General features: G+C 35.9%; 1 protein-coding gene across 3 annotated transcripts in view; it reads left to right on the top strand.

Moving 5' to 3' along the window:
- Positions 1 to 6: 6 nt before the first annotated feature.
- Positions 7 to 18079, top strand: part of PIK3CB (phosphatidylinositol-4,5-bisphosphate 3-kinase catalytic subunit beta) — a 183302-nt gene continuing 165229 nt past the window's right edge. For 2 of the 3 annotated variants that reach the window (XM_023525913.1, XM_011385037.2), the window contains exon 1: positions 7 to 151. The gene's annotated coding sequence lies outside the window, so the exon portion shown is untranslated. Of the gene's footprint in view, positions 152 to 266; positions 376 to 18079 lie in introns of those variants that run through there. The other variant, XM_023525912.1, reaches the window with a different exon arrangement.

Below are 18079 nucleotides of genomic sequence, written 5' to 3'. Positions count from 1 at the left end.
CATGGCAGTGGACAGCGGGCTGGTGTAGTGCCGCGTGGGGCAGGCGGGAGGTGGCTGAGAGAGGCGGGATGGGGACGCCGCAGCTGGACCGTCGCTGTGGTCTGGGCTGCTGACCGTGTACTCGGAGCCGGGAGCCGGCGGCGCCGGGCAGGTGAGTGCGGCGGCGCGGGACCCGGATATGCCGCGCGGCTCAGAGGCGGCGCGGTCGCGGTCGCCCGCTGAGGTGCCCCCGCGCGGGCCGGAGGCGCGCTCTTGCTGGCCACAGTCTGTGGCGCCGGCGACTTCGTTGTCTGCGCCGCGCTTCCTGCGGGTTCGGAGGACGCCAGCTCGGCGGGGGCACCTCGCTTGACTGCGGCCCTCCCAGGTTTCTCCAAGGTGAGCGGTGCTCCCCGGCCTCCCGCGGCGGAGACGCAGCCGAGCGCTCCGGGCCGCCGGCGCTTTTGGTCGCGTTCCTGAAGGGCGCGTCTGTGAAGAGGCGGTGTCTTCGCTCCCTGTGTCTGTGCAGACACCACCGGAGCTTCCCGACCCTCAGGTGTCTTTTCGCGCAGGAGTGTGTTTTAGGGGCGGGGATCCTGGACTGTTGGGGTATGGTCGTGTTTTCAAATCCTAGCGCTACCACTTACCAGCTCTGGGGCCTTGGGCCAAAGTGTCCTGATTTGTTAATGGGAATAATAATAAGTACATTACAGGGTTGTTGCGAGGATAGGACAAGACGATGTTCGTGACCAAACAGCAAGTGACCGGGAAACGGTAGGCTGTGAGGGAGCAATCCTGGTGCAGCAGCTTCTCTTGTTAGCTGTTGCTGATTCCGGGCTGCGTGTGTATGTTTGGGGAGCATATTGTTTCCGAACTACTCTGGTATTGCAGTAACCTCTACCGGAGTTGCTTAGTACCGGAGTCTGTTATCTTACAGTGGTCTGGATAGAATCCTGTAGTCTCATTCTAGAGTCCTGTAGTCTTTTTCTGGCTAAGGCTGCCTTGGAATACCTGTCTCAGGTACCGAGTGGGAATTACTGCTGAAGTAAAAGCCAGCGACATTTAGGGTTAGCTTGGGATGGAAGATGGTAGGACACATAAACTAGAAGCACTTTTGCTAGTCTGTCACTTGTTACAGCGTATAAACACAAAGAATATGGGAACAGACTCCTTTTTCTGCATTGCTACATCCGAAGGGAGTGACAAGTGCTTTTGTAAACATCGTTGTGGGCAGTGTTACTGTCTGGTGAAGTCATCATAATTAAATTAGATGAGCATTTTGAAGCACTGAATGGATGTTTGGAGATATGATTCCTAATTAAATCATCTCTAGCGAGTCAGAATTCTCAGCAGTTCATTAATCATTTGGGGCTTTTTATGCTATTCTGTAGGATTTTTATGGTAAAAGCAGAACTGTTTAAGTCATGGTATTATTGTAGTGTAGGAGAGGGTGTTTGGGATAATGGTCTTAACCTAGTTTCCTAGTGACATAAAACTCTTAAAACTGGAGTTGTATTCACTAAAGCAAAAATGACCAAAACCAAAAAACTTTGTTTTACACCCCCTGGTTCACACTCTTATTCACTGTCAGGTTGCTTTTTGGAAGTAGAGAAAATCGAGCTGGGTGTCGATTTATCTCAGTTTTGTACCTCTCGCCTATATTTCCTGCTTTTCTTAGCGACTCACTCATAGACTTTTGATCCATCTTGCTTTGTGAATGTGAACAAAATACATAGAAAAGAATTAAAAACGAACCTTGTACTCTAATTATGTTATTCCTAAATTAGGATCTGCCTTGTTGTCTAACTTTAGACTGGTGAACTCCACAGTAGAAGCACTGTTAGCCACTGTGAAAAGGCTAGGGGTCAAGTCACATTTTGGTTGTAGCCGGACGTGGGTCCCAAATATCTGGGGCTTTCAGGATGCCACTCAGTCTTTCTGGGCCTCAGTTTTTTAATTTATGGTATTTGAGTGTGTGTCACCAGCAGATTGGGAGGGTGGTGGTGAACTAGAGAATCATATATAAAGGATAGTCCAGGATATTATGCTTTTCCTTCTCTTTCACTCTTTCTCTCTGTCCTATTGACTTTTTCTTTTCCCGAATTCAAACATTCTAATGCCTCAGGGCTTCCAAGCCTGGCCCTCACCTTTTTTCTACCTGTACTCTCTCTGGGTGATCCTATCTTGCATGCCCTATGGTCTAATGTGCTGTTGTTGACCCAGATTTTTATCTCCAGTCCTGAACTTCAAATTTCTTCTTGCTTGCATGCTATCTTTACTTCTTTTGTGTACAGGCATCTTAAACTTACCAAGTTTAAAGTGAAGCTCTTGATTTCCATCTCCCAATCTATTCCTTCCCCAGCAGTTTCTATTTCATAAGAGCACCCCTCTGCCTTCCTCCTCCACCCTACTTGAGTGAAAAGCTGGTGTCCATTCTTATTTCATCCTTTTGCCACGCGGCTCCCCCACCTACACAAATGACCAGTCCTTGAACAAATTCTGTCAATTTTACCTCCAATGTATATCCTGAATATATTTTGTTTTCATTGCTACCACGTCAGTTATTCCTGGGTAGTAGCTTCCTAACTGTTCTTGCCTTTGCTGTTGCTCTCCTATAGTCCATTTTGAAACAGCAAGCAGAGTGATCTTTACTTAACTTTCCTCTAGTGGCTTCTCATTACGCTAAAAAGTAAATCCAGACTCCTTACTTGCATTATCTGCTGATTATCTTGCTTCTTTTTTTGGTCATTTGTTGATGGTTTTTTCCCTCCAACATACTATGAGCTCTCTGATGGCAGGGACCTTGTCTGTCTTCCCTGGGATATTCTCGGTAACTAGAAGTGTCTGGAACATTTAACTAATGTTAATGAATGTGTGAATGAAATATTATAAAATCTTCTGATTCCAAGTATAACATACTCAACACATTTTACACTTTTTTTTGGTTCCGTATTTGTGCAAATGAGGAAGTAATCAGAAGGCCTAGAGTTATTGTTAGACATCCTTATTCCCTCAGTCTTCATTAACATCCTGTACCTCCTGAAAAGACTAACAAGCGTTTAGAAATTAAGCCATTGATAAGAAAACAAATATGAATTTTGTTAATTGTGTGCTGGATCGCTAGTATTTTTGAAAATAAGAAACCAAACAAGCTTTCCAGCCTTGTTTTGTTCTTTTGAAGCATTGAATTTTGGTCTTGGCTAGAGGAGATTGGTTCTAGAATGTGGTAGTTTGATCTAGTATTGCATACCAAATCCTGTAGGCTAGCAGTTGGAATTTTTACAGAGAGCAGGTCGTTTTATTTCAGTTCCATTATTTAAAAAAAAATCCGAGACCCACCTCCCCCCATCTCCTGTGAATGTGCATGCACCTGTGGATATATGTATGTATCCTCTGATTTGATTTAGAGTTATCATAGTTTACCAAATCTCAGGGATAGATCCATATCATTTGGTTTCTATCAACTGCTCATTTGACAGCTTTGTCATGTTGTAGAAAGAGGCAAATAATTTAGGATTTTTTTCCCCCTGCCTGAGACTGACTGTAGCCCTGAAAACTATCTAGCAGGTACGTGAATAAAGGTATGGAAAAATTAGAAGTGTACAATTTCATTGTCAAAGTGGAAATATAGAAAAACTATAAGTTGGAAGAGGAAATATTAGACTAGAAGAATTCTAGTGACTGAATCTTTAGTAGAAGAGAAGAAGGAAGATAGGAGAGAAGGTCATAGATTTTCAGGCTTTTGTGGGATCACTTTACTTCTCTCTCATTCCTCTTACCTTTCACCTCCCTCCCCAAATTTTGAAACTTGGATTTTTTTTTTTCTCTGTCCCCTCTCCATTCCAATTTTCATGGGCTATTTTTTAAAGAAGTGTCTATGAGCCAGTAGTTGTGTCAGCTAGAACACTTTGCATGAGAGGAAACTATCTTGCAGAGGCCTTTCTACTTTTTTTTATAATTAAGCTTTGTTGTCTTGGATTTTCCAGCCATTGGGTCCAGCTTTACCTTTTAGAAAGTGGCTTCAAACTGGTGTACTTCCTTTTTAAGTCATTATTCTATATATTCCATGGTAGACTTTACGTTATGTCAGGTTAAATAATTCTGAGTCATAAACCTGTAGTTGAGAGAGGGAAAAAGGGACTAGATATATATTTGGGTAGGTATAGTGTGTTAGCCACCAGTTGCTCTGATAAAGCAGATTGCATATTTCTAATTTAGACCTTTTTTTAAGTCAGTGGACTTATTTTTTTAGACAACTAAAGAGATTTTAATAAAGAACATTTCTAAAAGGGGAGTGACATTGAATTAAAAATTATTCATACAGTAAAACTTAACTTTTTTCATGTACAGTCCTATAAATTTTAACCCATGCATAAATTCCTGTAACTACCACAACTAACAGTATGCAGAACAATTCCAACACCCCAAAGAATTCCCCCATGTTATTACCCATTTTTAGTCACCCCCCCCTCCCCCAAGTTCTTAACACTTGGACTTAATTGTTTTTTAAAGAAAATTTCTCACAGATAGAAGATGCCAGAACTGGAATGAGTGGATAATAGATCGATCTAATTATTGGTTTCTCACTTACATATATAAGTGAGAGAACTCCAGTCTTCAACATAATGGGTTTACATGCAGTGAAGTAATTAACCTTGTAGATGGAGGAATGTTTATAAAGTCTTTAAGTTAAAAAAAATAACTTTTGGAACCTGTCAAGTGAGGCAGATCCCATAATATCAAATTATATAATAGGAACCATCTAATAATTTGAGGGCCAGGTCTGTGATAAAATTGTAACAGACATCATCACATATCCTTTCATCTCTTTTTAGTAAACCCAGAATTCCCATTCACTGCTATCACAGTGTAGAGATTAATTTTGCAAAGGATTACATTATAAAGTCTCATCTTTTCTCCTTGGTTTCTCTCTAGCATTGTCATTTTCTGCTAGTCTCTCCATTTTATTCCAGTATTTAAGAGTTGTTTTAGGTTTTCAACTGTCCTGGGGATTGAGGGGAGTATATGTTACCTGTATAGCTGAAGTGTATTGTAGATGTAGCTTTCCATTATCCTATTAATTTGCTTCCAGCCTAAAGCAGTTAAAAATCTAGAAATTCCATTGTTTCCTCAGAAAATTCACAAATCTGTCCCCTGAGTCTTGGCTCCAGAATTTATCTACCTTTCCCCCATTTCTTCACTAAGAAAGTATATCTCCTTATTTCCTTGAATATTTAAAGCAGGTCACCTGAGATTACTATCAGTTGACCCTTTAACTGGGGGTAAAGCATGTTAATCTGGACAGTTCCCTATCCTGGTACTGCTAGAGCCAGGTCTGCACTCAGAATCCCTTTAGTGCAAAACCAGGAGGGACGGACTGTAGCTTGTCACCCCTGTGGCCCCAGCCACTTGGGAGACCACCAGGCAAATGCTCATTTGCCTTCAAGGGAAATGCGATCCTGATTATCCGTGCCTTCAGGAGGAGGATTATGTGGATTAAAAGAAATCCACGGGTAATCCAGAAGCTTTATTTAAACTGCCGTTTACCCACATTCCTGACCATAGGTTTTCCTTGCATTTGTAATAACTAATTTATAATATTTACTAATTTCATATATGTCACCTTCTACCATTTAGAAGTAATGACAGTCGGGAAGTAGAGAAAAGATGGGAGGAGTCAAAGGAGTTAGATAATCATCAAGCATTGCCCTACATAATTTAGTGTTGACTAGGTGGTTTAACCACAATGCTTACTAAACCTTAAAGACCTGAATTCCATGAATTCTTTACCTGCTGAGCCACTGTAAGAAATTTGAGGTGACTGTCAACAAGAGGTCAAACTCCATTTTGAGAAATTTGCAATTTACTAGCTTAAATGATTGTGCTTTTGTGACTTAAATAAGATTTCAGATTGTCAGAATTTTAATTTTAATGCAATTTGAACTTTAATGTTCATTTAATAATTTAACCTATTGACAATTTTCATAGGAATTAAACTGAAGACCTGCTATTTGAAATAGAGATGCTCAGGTTTTGTAGCCAGGCCACTAATTACTACCTCCAACAAGTTACATGTAGCTACACAGTAATTAGTTTTTATTAAACAGTTAAAACATAGTTATTTAAAATTATTTACTCTTGAACTATTGTTTTAGTGTAGGTCTTGTATTTGTGTTACCTGCCATTGAGTAGGTCTGATTCCTGGCGATCCTGTGAATGAGTGATGTCCACAGTGTCTTGTCCTTAAAGCCCTGCTTAGCTCCTGTAGACTCATGCCTATGGCTTCTTTTATGGAGTCAGTTCATCTCATATTTGGTTTTCTAATTTTTCTGCTGCCTTCTATTTTTGCCAAAATTATTGTCTTCCAAAGAAAAGACATACTGGAATTATTTTAGTTTTGTTCTTTTGATGGTCGTGGAAATATCACCACCTTTTCATTGGAAATCATTAGTTGTCTTAAATCTTGATCCACTTCACCCACCATTTCATTATTAATATTTCTCCTGAGAGGCTCCTGGTTTTAGATACTCATTCTACCTATAAGGACTGTAATTGTAGGTGTGTGTGTTTGTGTACGTGTATGTGTGTACCTTTTTTTTTTTCTTAGAGAGCTATATATGCCATACCAACCGGTAACAATGACTTTATCTTTAACTTATAAAGAATTCACTGTCTTCTCTTTGAATCCTAGGCAGTTATTTTTTAATCAGTGATTCTTTAATCAGTGATTCTGTGTATTCTGTGTATTGTTATCTGCTTCTTTTATGTTCTCTTTTAATTTAAAGCTGTGGCTGTTAATATGGCATAATAGGAAAACTCTCTATGTGGCTTACTATATATAATTAGACTATAACAATAGTTAACATTAGATGCTTAATTATGTGTCAGGTTATGCTAAGTGTTCTTTCTATATTATTTCATTTTATCTTATAACAAACTTGCAATGAAGGTCTTAATGATATTCTTACTTCAGAGATGAGTTAAACTGAAGCTTTGAGAAAATAACATGCCAAGTGGCACATAGCTTTTAAGTGAGAGTCAGGTTTTAAACGCAGGTCTGCCTGGCTCTAGAATTTATGCTTTTAATGATTATCTCATACAGTTCTTTGTTTTTTAAGTCTCTCAGAGGAAGGTTAAAAGAGACCATATAAGTGTAAAGTGTTAGGTTTTTTAGTGTAATAATCACCACCTTCATTTAGTACTTGTGTATTCGAAAACAGGAAACTATTTTCCAGTTATTTAACCATTAACTTTCTTTCTCTCACTACAATTAAACAAGTTTATATGGATATAGTATAGTTTTGTGGATAAGAGTTGAGTTAATGAATTAGTTATTTGATGTAGTATGCCTTTGTTTTGAATGTACGATAAGCTTTTCCTTTTGCCTTGGCTTTACAATTAGAAAGACTGTGGTTTTGTGGTTTGTCATATATATGTAACTAGCAAAAGTGCTTAAAGTGTGACCTAGTATAGTTAGATGTTCTAGAAAGCTTGTGTAGATCATCTTAGAGTTTTAGAATAAGATAACTGAAAATATTTTTTCCCTTTTGCTCAGGTAATTTGTTTTGGTGGTATATTGAAACATGTTCCTAAGCTTGATCCTAAAGTATTGGGAATAGAGGAAGGAAGATATAAATCCATTTTTGAATAAATGAGCCAGTAGACTAGTTAATCATCTTTAACTTAAAAAATGAACAGAGAAACATTATACATTTGGCCCTTTTTAAAATATTCACAAGAAAGGAATATGAGCCTTAACATTACGTCTACCATTAATAGTACTCAGACACATAGAAAGAAAGGACATAAGGTAGGTTTTCTGCCTAACTAAAACCCACTCCAGTGGTTATTTTGAGTTAGCCACTAATTTTGAATTAAATTATAAGCATAGTTTCTATAGATGAGGCCTGGGTAGTTTTAAAATTAAAAGTATTAATTCTTCATTACTGGGCATAGAGACTTAAAGCCACTGAAATATTAGTACATTTTGAAAATGAGCTATTTAATAAGTTAGAGAAGTTTTGCATTTTACTACATTTAGTTGTTTGCTAATCTTGGGATCTGATTTCAGTAAGGAAATTTTAAGCAGTCCAGTCCTTTTTGAAGGCTTCTAAATTATTGGTGGTGTCAATAATGTTTGCTTCAAAATGTAAGTGTCAGTAATGTTTGCTTTAAAATGCAATCTTAAGAACAAGCATTTTTGGGGTGGATTTACATAGTGAAATACTTTTAAGAAAAACCCAAATTATTTTAAACGATACTGAAGTAACTTTTACCTATCAGCTTGGCAGAAATAAAATATTTTAATACTTTTGAGTAGGATTTGAGAAAAATATTTTCATATATTTTTCCCGAAAGTATATATTTGGTACCATTTTTAGGCAGGGCAGTTGAGCAATATCAAAATTACAAATGCACATACTCAGAAATTATCCTATAGTTATACTCACATGTGTAAAATGATGCATGTATAAGGTTATTTATTGTATTATTGTTTATAATAGCAAAATTCTTGAAGTAATGTAAATATTCATTAGTAGGGGATTAACTTTTAAAAAGTAGTACATCCATATGGTTGAATGCTCTGTTGCTATAAAACAGAATGAAGAGTTTTTATGTACTGATGTGGAATGATTTCACCACATAAATGGATAAAGTTAAAAAAAATGTGTGGTCACAGTATATGTAGAATTCTACCATTACTGTTTTTTAAGAAGAAGGTAGTAGAATATACATATTTAATTGCTTGTAAGTGAGATATTTCTGAAATGAAACCCAATAACTGGTACACGTTGTTGCCTCTGGGAAGAGGAACTTGAGTTAACTGAGAGAATTGAGTGGTAGGGAGACTTTATTGTATATCCTTTTGTGTTTTTGAATTTCTTTTTGTGCTTTTGAATTTTGAATAAGATTCACCACAAAAGGTGAATATAATAAATGCACATAATTAAAAAGTAAAGAAATTCAAGTATTTTGAAGTTTAAAAAGATAACCTATAAAGTATGACAGAATTAAAATGGACACTAATTACAATGTTTAGTTTAAGCATCATTAAAACTGAAAAAATAATGTACTTATTCTGTCTTCTGCATTAACTAGTATTATACCAGTACTGCAGTTAATGCATAGGTAGGTAAGATGCAAGTCTCCTTATTTGCATTCATTTTTGATTGAAAACTAAGCAGCCTGCATACCTTTCCCCTAGTGGAAGTTTTTACCTTATAGAAATAGTTTTGGGTTTAGCATCAGGAACAAAACAAAAGACAAAACTGGGTGATCTTAGCTTTACCACTTACCAGTCACTGTATTAATTTAAGCAAAGAATTTAACCCTGGATGTGAAGGAATATTTGTTGAGTACCTGTTTTGTGTATGACCCCATGTTAGGCGTATTAAAAATGATATTCCAAGTTTTTGGAATGCTTACAATGTACTAAACACAATGCTGCCTTTTATATACATTATCTCTTAATACTTTCAAAAGTCTGTTAAGTAGAGTGGTGTTATCTCTAGTTTACATAGGAATAAACTTGAATTTTAAAAAATGGAATATTTATCCAAGGGTACACAATTTGAGTAGTAGAGCTGGAATTCAGATTCTGCTTTACTTGACCTTAAAACCTGCTTTGCTATATATACAGGCCATTCTCAGCTTATATTGGTTCTACTTTTGTGTAGCTTATACTTTTGTTTGTTACGTGCTGTCACCTTAATCTACCTTAAACTAAATTCAGCCTTCAGTATATTGCCTGATGATTTGGAGCTTTTGCCTGCAGACATTAATGGTTTGCTGCTGCCTCTCTGGAGGAAAGGCTACTGTCAAGAATACTAATTTGATTGACTCTAGCCATAGATTATTTGGAGAATTGCTCAACTGTCCTTTTGATTGCCTTAGTACAAGTAACCCAGGATCCTTGGAGTAGAATTGTAAAATATATTTCTGTGATCTGAAGTCAGACTTGGAAGGATTTTCTTCAATGATAGGGAAACTGGAGGTGGGGAGGTGGGGAGGTGGGGAGGTGGGGAGGTGGGGGGGTGGTGGGGGGCTGGAGGGAGGTATTACAATACTCCAGAAGAGCAGTGAGGGATGCTTACCTATGATAGTCTGCATGGGAAGGGGAAATTTGTATTAGAGAGATATTAAACATTTTGGAAATTATTGAGTTTCTAGGAAAAGAAACATCAAGAGGAAAAGAAAAGCTTCCTTAATTTTGTTTAAAAGGGCCGTGTATGTTTATGTTCATTCGTGTATATGGTATGTAAGATTCAGATTTTGGCTGATTTTCTTTCGTGAAGAAAAAATTGCTTTTAGAAAAAGATAACACTCGTGCTATTTTCAGGTTTTAAGAAATAAAATGAATGGGAATTTGCTTTAAGGTAGGTACATTTCACCTTTCTGAGATGTCTGTAGTTATTCAGTAACTATATACTAATTGTAAAAAAAAAGTGAAAGTCCCCTGTTAGACCTTTCCATTTCAACCTCCTCTGTTCTCCTGATTCCTGTTGCCCTTCTCTAAGATAACTACTGTTATTCTTAGGCATACAGCTTACATACCTTTCTCTGTACATTTTTATAGATATAATTTGTTTTAAATACGATTATTTTAGTTTTCTGTAAGTATCTCTTTTAATTTTCGTTGAAGTTCACAGTCAGTTATCATTTTTCGATTTAACACATATTTTCCAAACACTATGTGTTTGGGCTGTGCTACACAGATTTTTTCCTTGAAGAGATTTTTCAAAATCTAGTCAAATTGAGGAACTATGTGGAGATTCAGGGGATGGATACCTAGAAACACAAATGTGGTGGAGAAATAGAATAATTATTATTTAATTATCTCAGAATCTCAGAATTTAAGAGGAGACTCAGGGATCACTTAGTTGCTAGACTAGGAAAATGGGTCTGTTGGGTCTCTAGTGTTCAAGATGAATATTTCCAGTCTGCTGTGTTTCCATTTACATAGAGTTTCAATTTCTGGAACTCTCTTTGGCAATAAGATGGAGATATGAGAATGGATGATAGTGCCATTACATGGTTTTAAGTGTGTTTTTTGCTCAGCTACAGAATAGTTGCTTAATGGATACTGTGTCAAGCTAGAGGGCCATCACAAATTGAAAGATAATTCTTGAATTTAACTTTCTTTTTTTAAAGTAGATAATACATTTAACAATTGAAAATACCAAAGACTTTCTTCCTCCAGCCATGTAGTTATCTTCCCCACAGGCAACCAAAGCCATCAGTTTCTCATGTGTTCTTCTGAGATGTTTTTTACTTTTTCAAACAAATGTATACCTGTGTGTATAGTCTAGTCTTCTACACACTATTTACATATATATGTATATATGCTATATATGTCTACATATGTATATATGTGTTAGCATAGCCTACACACTTTTATGTATAGTATTTTTTTTTTTTGACAATTTTATAAACTAGTGATTAGAACCAATAGTGAAGAAGTACTTATGAAATTTTCAGGTGACATACTGGGAGTTGTAGCTGAGATTAATTCTGTATGTTTAATAATAGGATCCAAGTTCTAAGAGAGTTCAGCAGACCAAACAAAATGAAATTTAACATCTAACGATTAACTTTTTATTTTAAAATTTCAAAAGTCATTCTCTCAAACATGAAAGATATTTTTCTTTCCTCTTTCCTTTTTTCCTTCTTCCCCTTCTAACATTCCATATGTCTTTCCAATTTTATTTTCATATGATGTATATTTTTGAAAAACAAAATTGGAATTGCATTATCTATAGTTCTGCGAATTTTCTTTCCTTAATATAGTAACGTTTTCAAGTTATTAAATATTTTTTACAACATAATTTTTAATGTCCGTATAGTGTTCTATCACATGGATGTAACACAATTTAATCTTTTGTTCAATACTTTTGTTAGTAATTAATTTACTTTAATTTACTTTTGTTGTTGCGAATGACCTTATAGTGAGAATCTTTAAAGTCAATCTTTATATGCAACTATGTATTATTTCTTGGGGGTGACATATTAAGACTTAGAATTATTGTGTCCCAGTGTTCGCTTCTGCATCTCAGCCACTAGGTATATGCAAAAAAATTCTGTGCTTTTTTTTTTTTTCCCTAAATAAGCAGTTTATCTATTTTTACTTTATTTCTTTACTTTTTGTTATATATTTAGTAAGCATTTATTGTCTGCTATGTGAGGTCTGCTTCCCCCCCTCCATTTTGGAGACAACAACTTTATTGACATATAATTCACAATATTATACAATTCATCCATTTAAAATGTACAATTCAGTAGTTTTTAGTATATTCAGAATTGTGCAACCATACCAAAATCAATTTTAGAAAGTTTTCACCTCAAAAAGAAACCTTTTAGCTATTATTGTCCCCTCCCATCCTTGCTCCCAACCCTAAGCAATGACTGATCTACTATATGTCTATAGATTTGACTGTTCTGCACATTTCGTATAAATGGAATCAAGTAATATGCAGTCTTTTGTGGCTAGCTTCTTTTCCTTAGCATAACGTTCCCAAGGTTCATTCATACTGTAGCATGTTTTAGAACTTCCTTTTTATTGCTGAATAATTGTTTCCTTTTTCAATTCTATTAATAAATGTGTTTCACTGAGTATTAGGGCTATTAATCATTATCCTTGCCCTAGGTTTGCCTTCTGTACATTACCTGATTCTTAACATTTTGCTGGGTATTATTAATCTCTTAGAGTATTGGCATAGAGAGGGAAAAGATGTGAACCTCAAAGCAGGCAGTTTAACTGTTCATAGTATGATTGGCAAGAATTTTATTTTAAAAGGAGTTTGAAAGTATGGAATAAAATAAAATGAAACTTGGAAATTGCTCCAGGATTTTATTTCCTGTTATATAATGTCTGTATTTGAATCTACATTAAGGAGAAAGATAGTCAAATGTAGAATTGGAGTGTTGGAAAATAGACAGTTTCATATTCAGAGCACTTGTATCCTAAAACTCAGTCCAGACTAAGTCTCCCACAAAGAGTTTCACAGAACACCTTAAGTTGCCTCACTTTAATCTTAGATATGTAATTCGTAGTGTGCATATTTTAAAAAATGATTTCTCAACTGATCTACCAGGCTTAAAGGAACGTTTAACTCTTATGTGTTGTCTTTATAAAGAGATTGGATTTCGTTAACCAATGTGTCTATAAAAAAAAAAAGGTCCCTGACATATTTTGCTTGGTTTTTTGTTTTGTTTTGTTTTGTTTTGTTTTGTTTTGTTTTTGGCTCAAATGGGCTTTTTCATGAATATATAGGAGGTTTTTCCCCTCCACATAAGTATTTTAAGATCTTTTTCATGAACATGGGAAGCATCTCTTTAGTCCGATGATGTCTCTATGATGAATTTTCAGGAAACAGAACTAGTATGCTAAGAATTTATGAGTAGACTTAGTTGTCTTGATGCATCACTACTCAAAAGTGCGATCTCTGTGCTGATTGCTATGTTCACTATGCTCTCCTACAGAAATTGAGAATTAATAATAAAATGTGGGCTTGTATTTTGTCTTTTATTTTTCTACTTATTCTTTTTATTATATTTTAGGAAACTATTGGATTACTACAACTGGGGATGGGGAAACCCATTAGTTGTTTACTATTGACAGTTTGAAAAGCACAGAGGACTGTCAAATGTCCAGTCTCCAGCTTTAGGAAGCCTTTAGCTCAGTGGATTTAGGTTTTCAGGCTTTTTTTAAATTGAAAATTTGAATGAGATAATTGTAGATTCTTGTGCAGTTTTATTAAATAATACAGAGAAATCCTTCATATTCTTGACTGGGTGTCCCCTAATGGTAATATTTTGTAAAACCGATATAGGTAGTATCACGACCAGGATTGACATTTATATAGTCCACTAACATTATTCAGATTTCCCCAGTTTTACTTGGACTTGTATGTGTGAGTATTAGTTTTATACAATTTTATCACCCGTGTAGGCTTTTGTATGCAACATCGCAGTCAGTATACTGAACAGTTCCCCCAGCATCAGGATTTGAATTGGGCCATGAACTTACAAGAATCTTCATTTCATCTTTCTTCATTAACTTTTAACCTGGTTATGTATTTTGGTTCAGTAGACTTATGGTTGCCTGCAGAGATTAGTTCATGCTTTGTATAGCAAAACTCTTCTCTAGCAACATGCTTTGATGACTAAACTTTGAAGTAATACTGAAAATAAAGAAATAGGAGTTTTGTGGTTTAGATCAGGGGTCCCCAACTCCTGGGCTACGGATTGGTACCGGTCTGTGGCCTGTTAGGAACCAGTCCACACAGCAGGAGGTGAGCAGCAGGGGAGTGAGTGAAGCTTCATCTGTATTTGCAGCTGCTCCCCAGCGCTAGCATCACCACCTCAGCTCTACCTCAGATCATCAGGCATTACATTCTCAAAGGAGCACCAGTCCCTGGTGCCAAAAATGTTGAGGACCACTGGTTTAGATCTTATTCAGAAGATTATTTAAGAAAAGAATTTATGTGTACTTAATTCTCTCTCGTATTAGTCATGGATTGGTCCTAAAGTGGTGCGTTATCTGCTTTCCTGGTGAGGTGAATAAGCTCTTATGAGTCCCTGGTACCATTTGGTGACTTATACTGAGGGCAGGTCCATTGTTACTAGCAAGTAAATAACAGTCTCCAAGGAGACTTAACTACCTTAACAATGTATTTGATATTATGTATCTGTAGGTATGGAACCTGCTTCATTCTTTTTCATGGCTTCTTAGTATTACATTGTGTCAATGTAATATAATTTTTCTCTGTGTATGGATAGACATTTAAATTATTTCCAGTCTTTTGCTATAATTTGACTAGATTTAAAGTGGCTGGATTTGAGACTAATTGGTGCCAACGTATGTGTGGAGATAGAGAAAGAGAAAACCATGATAATGATTGAGTCAAGAAAGGAAGATGAGCAGGAGAAAATGTAGGGAGAGCTTGAAGGAGAATGAAGGAAAGAGAAGTCAAGGGGAGAAAAATAAAGGATAGCAGTGAAGTAGTCATGTCCTCCCAAGGCAAATACTGAATGAAACCCAAGATTTAACCTTTCTAAGACTGTCTTGGAACCTGACTGAATTCATGGTTATTAGCCATGTAAGCTTGTGCAAGTTTTCTATTCTTTCTGTGCCTCTGTTTCCTCATCTGTAAAGTGGGATAAATGGGATAATAATACCTCATCATATGCATCATGTGTTAATTCATATAGAGCTGTTAGTACAGCATCCATCCACATCCATCCACATTGAGAAAGGTTTCTGCTCTTCAACCCCCCACCCCCATCTTTGCCCTTATGTGTTTTTAGCTCAGTTTCTTCCCTGAAACCATCTAGGTTACACTACGAGCAATACTTTTGTATCCTATACCTTTGTCTTATCTTTCATCCCAGTGCTTTGAAATTCCTATATCTAATTATTTACTACTATCCGAGGGTAGGGAACCATCTCTTGTAACGTCTTGTATAATTTAGTTTCACCTTGTGGCCACCACTAAAATAGTTGACACAGTGCCTGGCATATAGTAGGCATTTGATAATATTCGAACTAAACTGAAGAAAGCCTTGGGCCTTAGGAACATTGAACCTAGAGAAATGCTAATCTTTCCACACTTTCCCCTGCCACCCAGTTTTCATTCTCTGAGGCAAGCAATGCTTAAAAATGCCTTTTTCCTAATGTTTATTTAAACAAATACATAAATATTTACATACATATTTATATATCCTCTCTCCTTCCCTTTAAAAAAAAAAACAGTAACATACTCTGAACATTGTTCTGCACATCGTAGTCACCCCAACAAAGGAATAATGTTCAGTTCTAGGCACCATTAATTTTGAGATAACTGTAGATACACATGTATTTGTAAGAATATACAGAGAAATCTTGGTTACCCTTTACTCCCCAATGGTAACGTCTTGCATAACTATAGAAAAATACCACAACCAAGAAATTTACTTTGATATGGTCCATTCACCTTATTCAGAGTTCACTAGTTTTACATGCACTTATTTGTATATTTAGTTTTATCCAGTTTTATTACACGTGTGGATTTGTGTGATCACGGCCACAATCAAGATACAAGTTACATCACAAGAATCTTTCATGCCGCATATTTATAGCCCAGCCACCTCCTTCCCTCCAACTCTTTCTAACCTCTGGTAACTAGTAATCTGTTTTCTATCTCTATGATTTTGTCAATTTGAGAATACTATGTAAATGTAACTAGTATGTAACCTTTGAGATTGCCTTTTTTCACTCAGCGTAATTCCCTAAAGATCTATCCAAGTTGTTGCATATATCAGTAGACATTCTCTTACATAGCCATAGTATAGTTATCAAATTTAGAAAGTTTAACATTGATAGAATATTATTGTCTGATATATAGTCCATATTTCAGTTTTACCAATTGTACTGATCTTTACACCACCACCACCACCACCACCCAATCTAGTATCACATTATGCATATGATCGTGAGGTCTCTAATATTCTTTAATCTGAAATAATTCCTTTGCCTTTTTTGTCTTTAATAACTTTTATATATTTGGAAAGTACAGGTCAGTTTATGTTGTAGAATGTTTCTCAGTTTGGGTTTGTCTGTTCTTTATGATTAGATCCAGGTTATGCATTTTTGGCAGGAAAATCACAGAAGTGATGTATGTCCCTCAGCCTATGCAAGAAGACAGTTCATGCCATTATTGGTCATTTTAAATTTGATCACTTGGTTAAAGTGATGTCAGCCTGATTTCTCCACTTAAAGTTATTATTTATTTGCTTTTGTTATTAATAAGTATTATCGTGGGAAGATACTTAGAGTCTAAATAAAGATCCTGCATTTTAGCATTCATTCTAGTTTTTTTTTTTTTGGGGGGGGGGCGCCTGAATCATGGTTGTAAAATGGTGATAAATTTTTAAAGGCCAGCAAAAATGCAAAGCTGACTTCTTCATTACGCAGTTAACAAGTAGGAAAAACAGTTCTTTCATACATTAATATAAAACCAAGCCTAAAAAAGGCAAGGGTTAAATTGTATAGAAAAGGATAATTTGATCCTCCCAAAAGTATAATATTTAAGAGAACAATGTTGAAGAGGCAGTTCTCGAGAAATTAAAATCATGAATTACAAAATAATAAAAGCATGTTTGAGAATCTGAAGGCAGAGGTAGTTAAAAATTGTTTTAAGAACAGTTTTAGATTTATAGAAAAATTACCAAAATAGTCTAGAGTTCTCATATACTTTGTATGTAGTTTCTCCTATTATTAACATTAATGCGGTACATTTGTTAAATTTAGTGAACCAGTGTTTATATGTTATTATTAACTAAAGTCTATATTTTATTCAGCTTTCTTTAGTTTTTACCTAATGTCTTTTTTTCTGTTCTAGGGTCCCATCCAGGATACCACATTGCATTTAGTTTTCATATTTCCTTGAAGCTCCTATTAGCTTTTCCTTAAAGTTCCTTTTAGCTTCTTATTTTCCCAGGTATTCTTTGTTTTTTAAGACCTTGGCAGTTTTGAGGAATACTGATCAGATATTTTGTATAATATCCTTCAATTGGATTTCTCTGATGACTTTTGAAAAATAATTAGACTGGATTATGGATTTTTGGGAGGAAGACCATAGAGATAAAGTGCCATTTCATGATGTTATATCAAGGTACATGTTATTAGCATGACTTATTGCTGTTGGAGTTGACTGTGACCGCCTGTCAGAGGTAGTATTTTTCAGATTTCTTTCTTACAGTTAACTGTCCTTATCCCCCACCCTGCCCCTTCATGTTTTACTCTTTAAAAGGAAAGCACTATGTGCCATCCATACTTAAGGAGTAGGGAGTATTTATATAAATTACTTGGAATTCCTTTGTATGGGGGATTTGTCTCCTTCTCTACCCCCATTTATTTATTTATTTATTTATTTATTTATTTATTTAATCATTTATATTAGTATAGACTAGTGGATATTTATTTTATACTTTAGGTTATAATCCAATACTACTTTCTTGATTTTATTATTTAAATGTTCTGGCTTTGGCTATTGGGAGCTTTTTCTGTTGGCTTCTGTGTGTGTTTGACATACTCCCGTCGGTGTGGTTTCTTTTTTTCTCTTCT

The sequence above is a fragment of the Pteropus vampyrus genome, unplaced genomic scaffold (genome assembly GCF_000151845.1).
Source record: "Pteropus vampyrus isolate Shadow unplaced genomic scaffold, Pvam_2.0 Scaffold643, whole genome shotgun sequence".
In the NCBI taxonomy this organism is placed as follows: Eukaryota; Metazoa; Chordata; class Mammalia; order Chiroptera; family Pteropodidae; genus Pteropus; species Pteropus vampyrus.
Note: the sequence above shows the minus strand (reverse complement) of the source record. Positions and strands in the feature narration are given on the sequence as shown.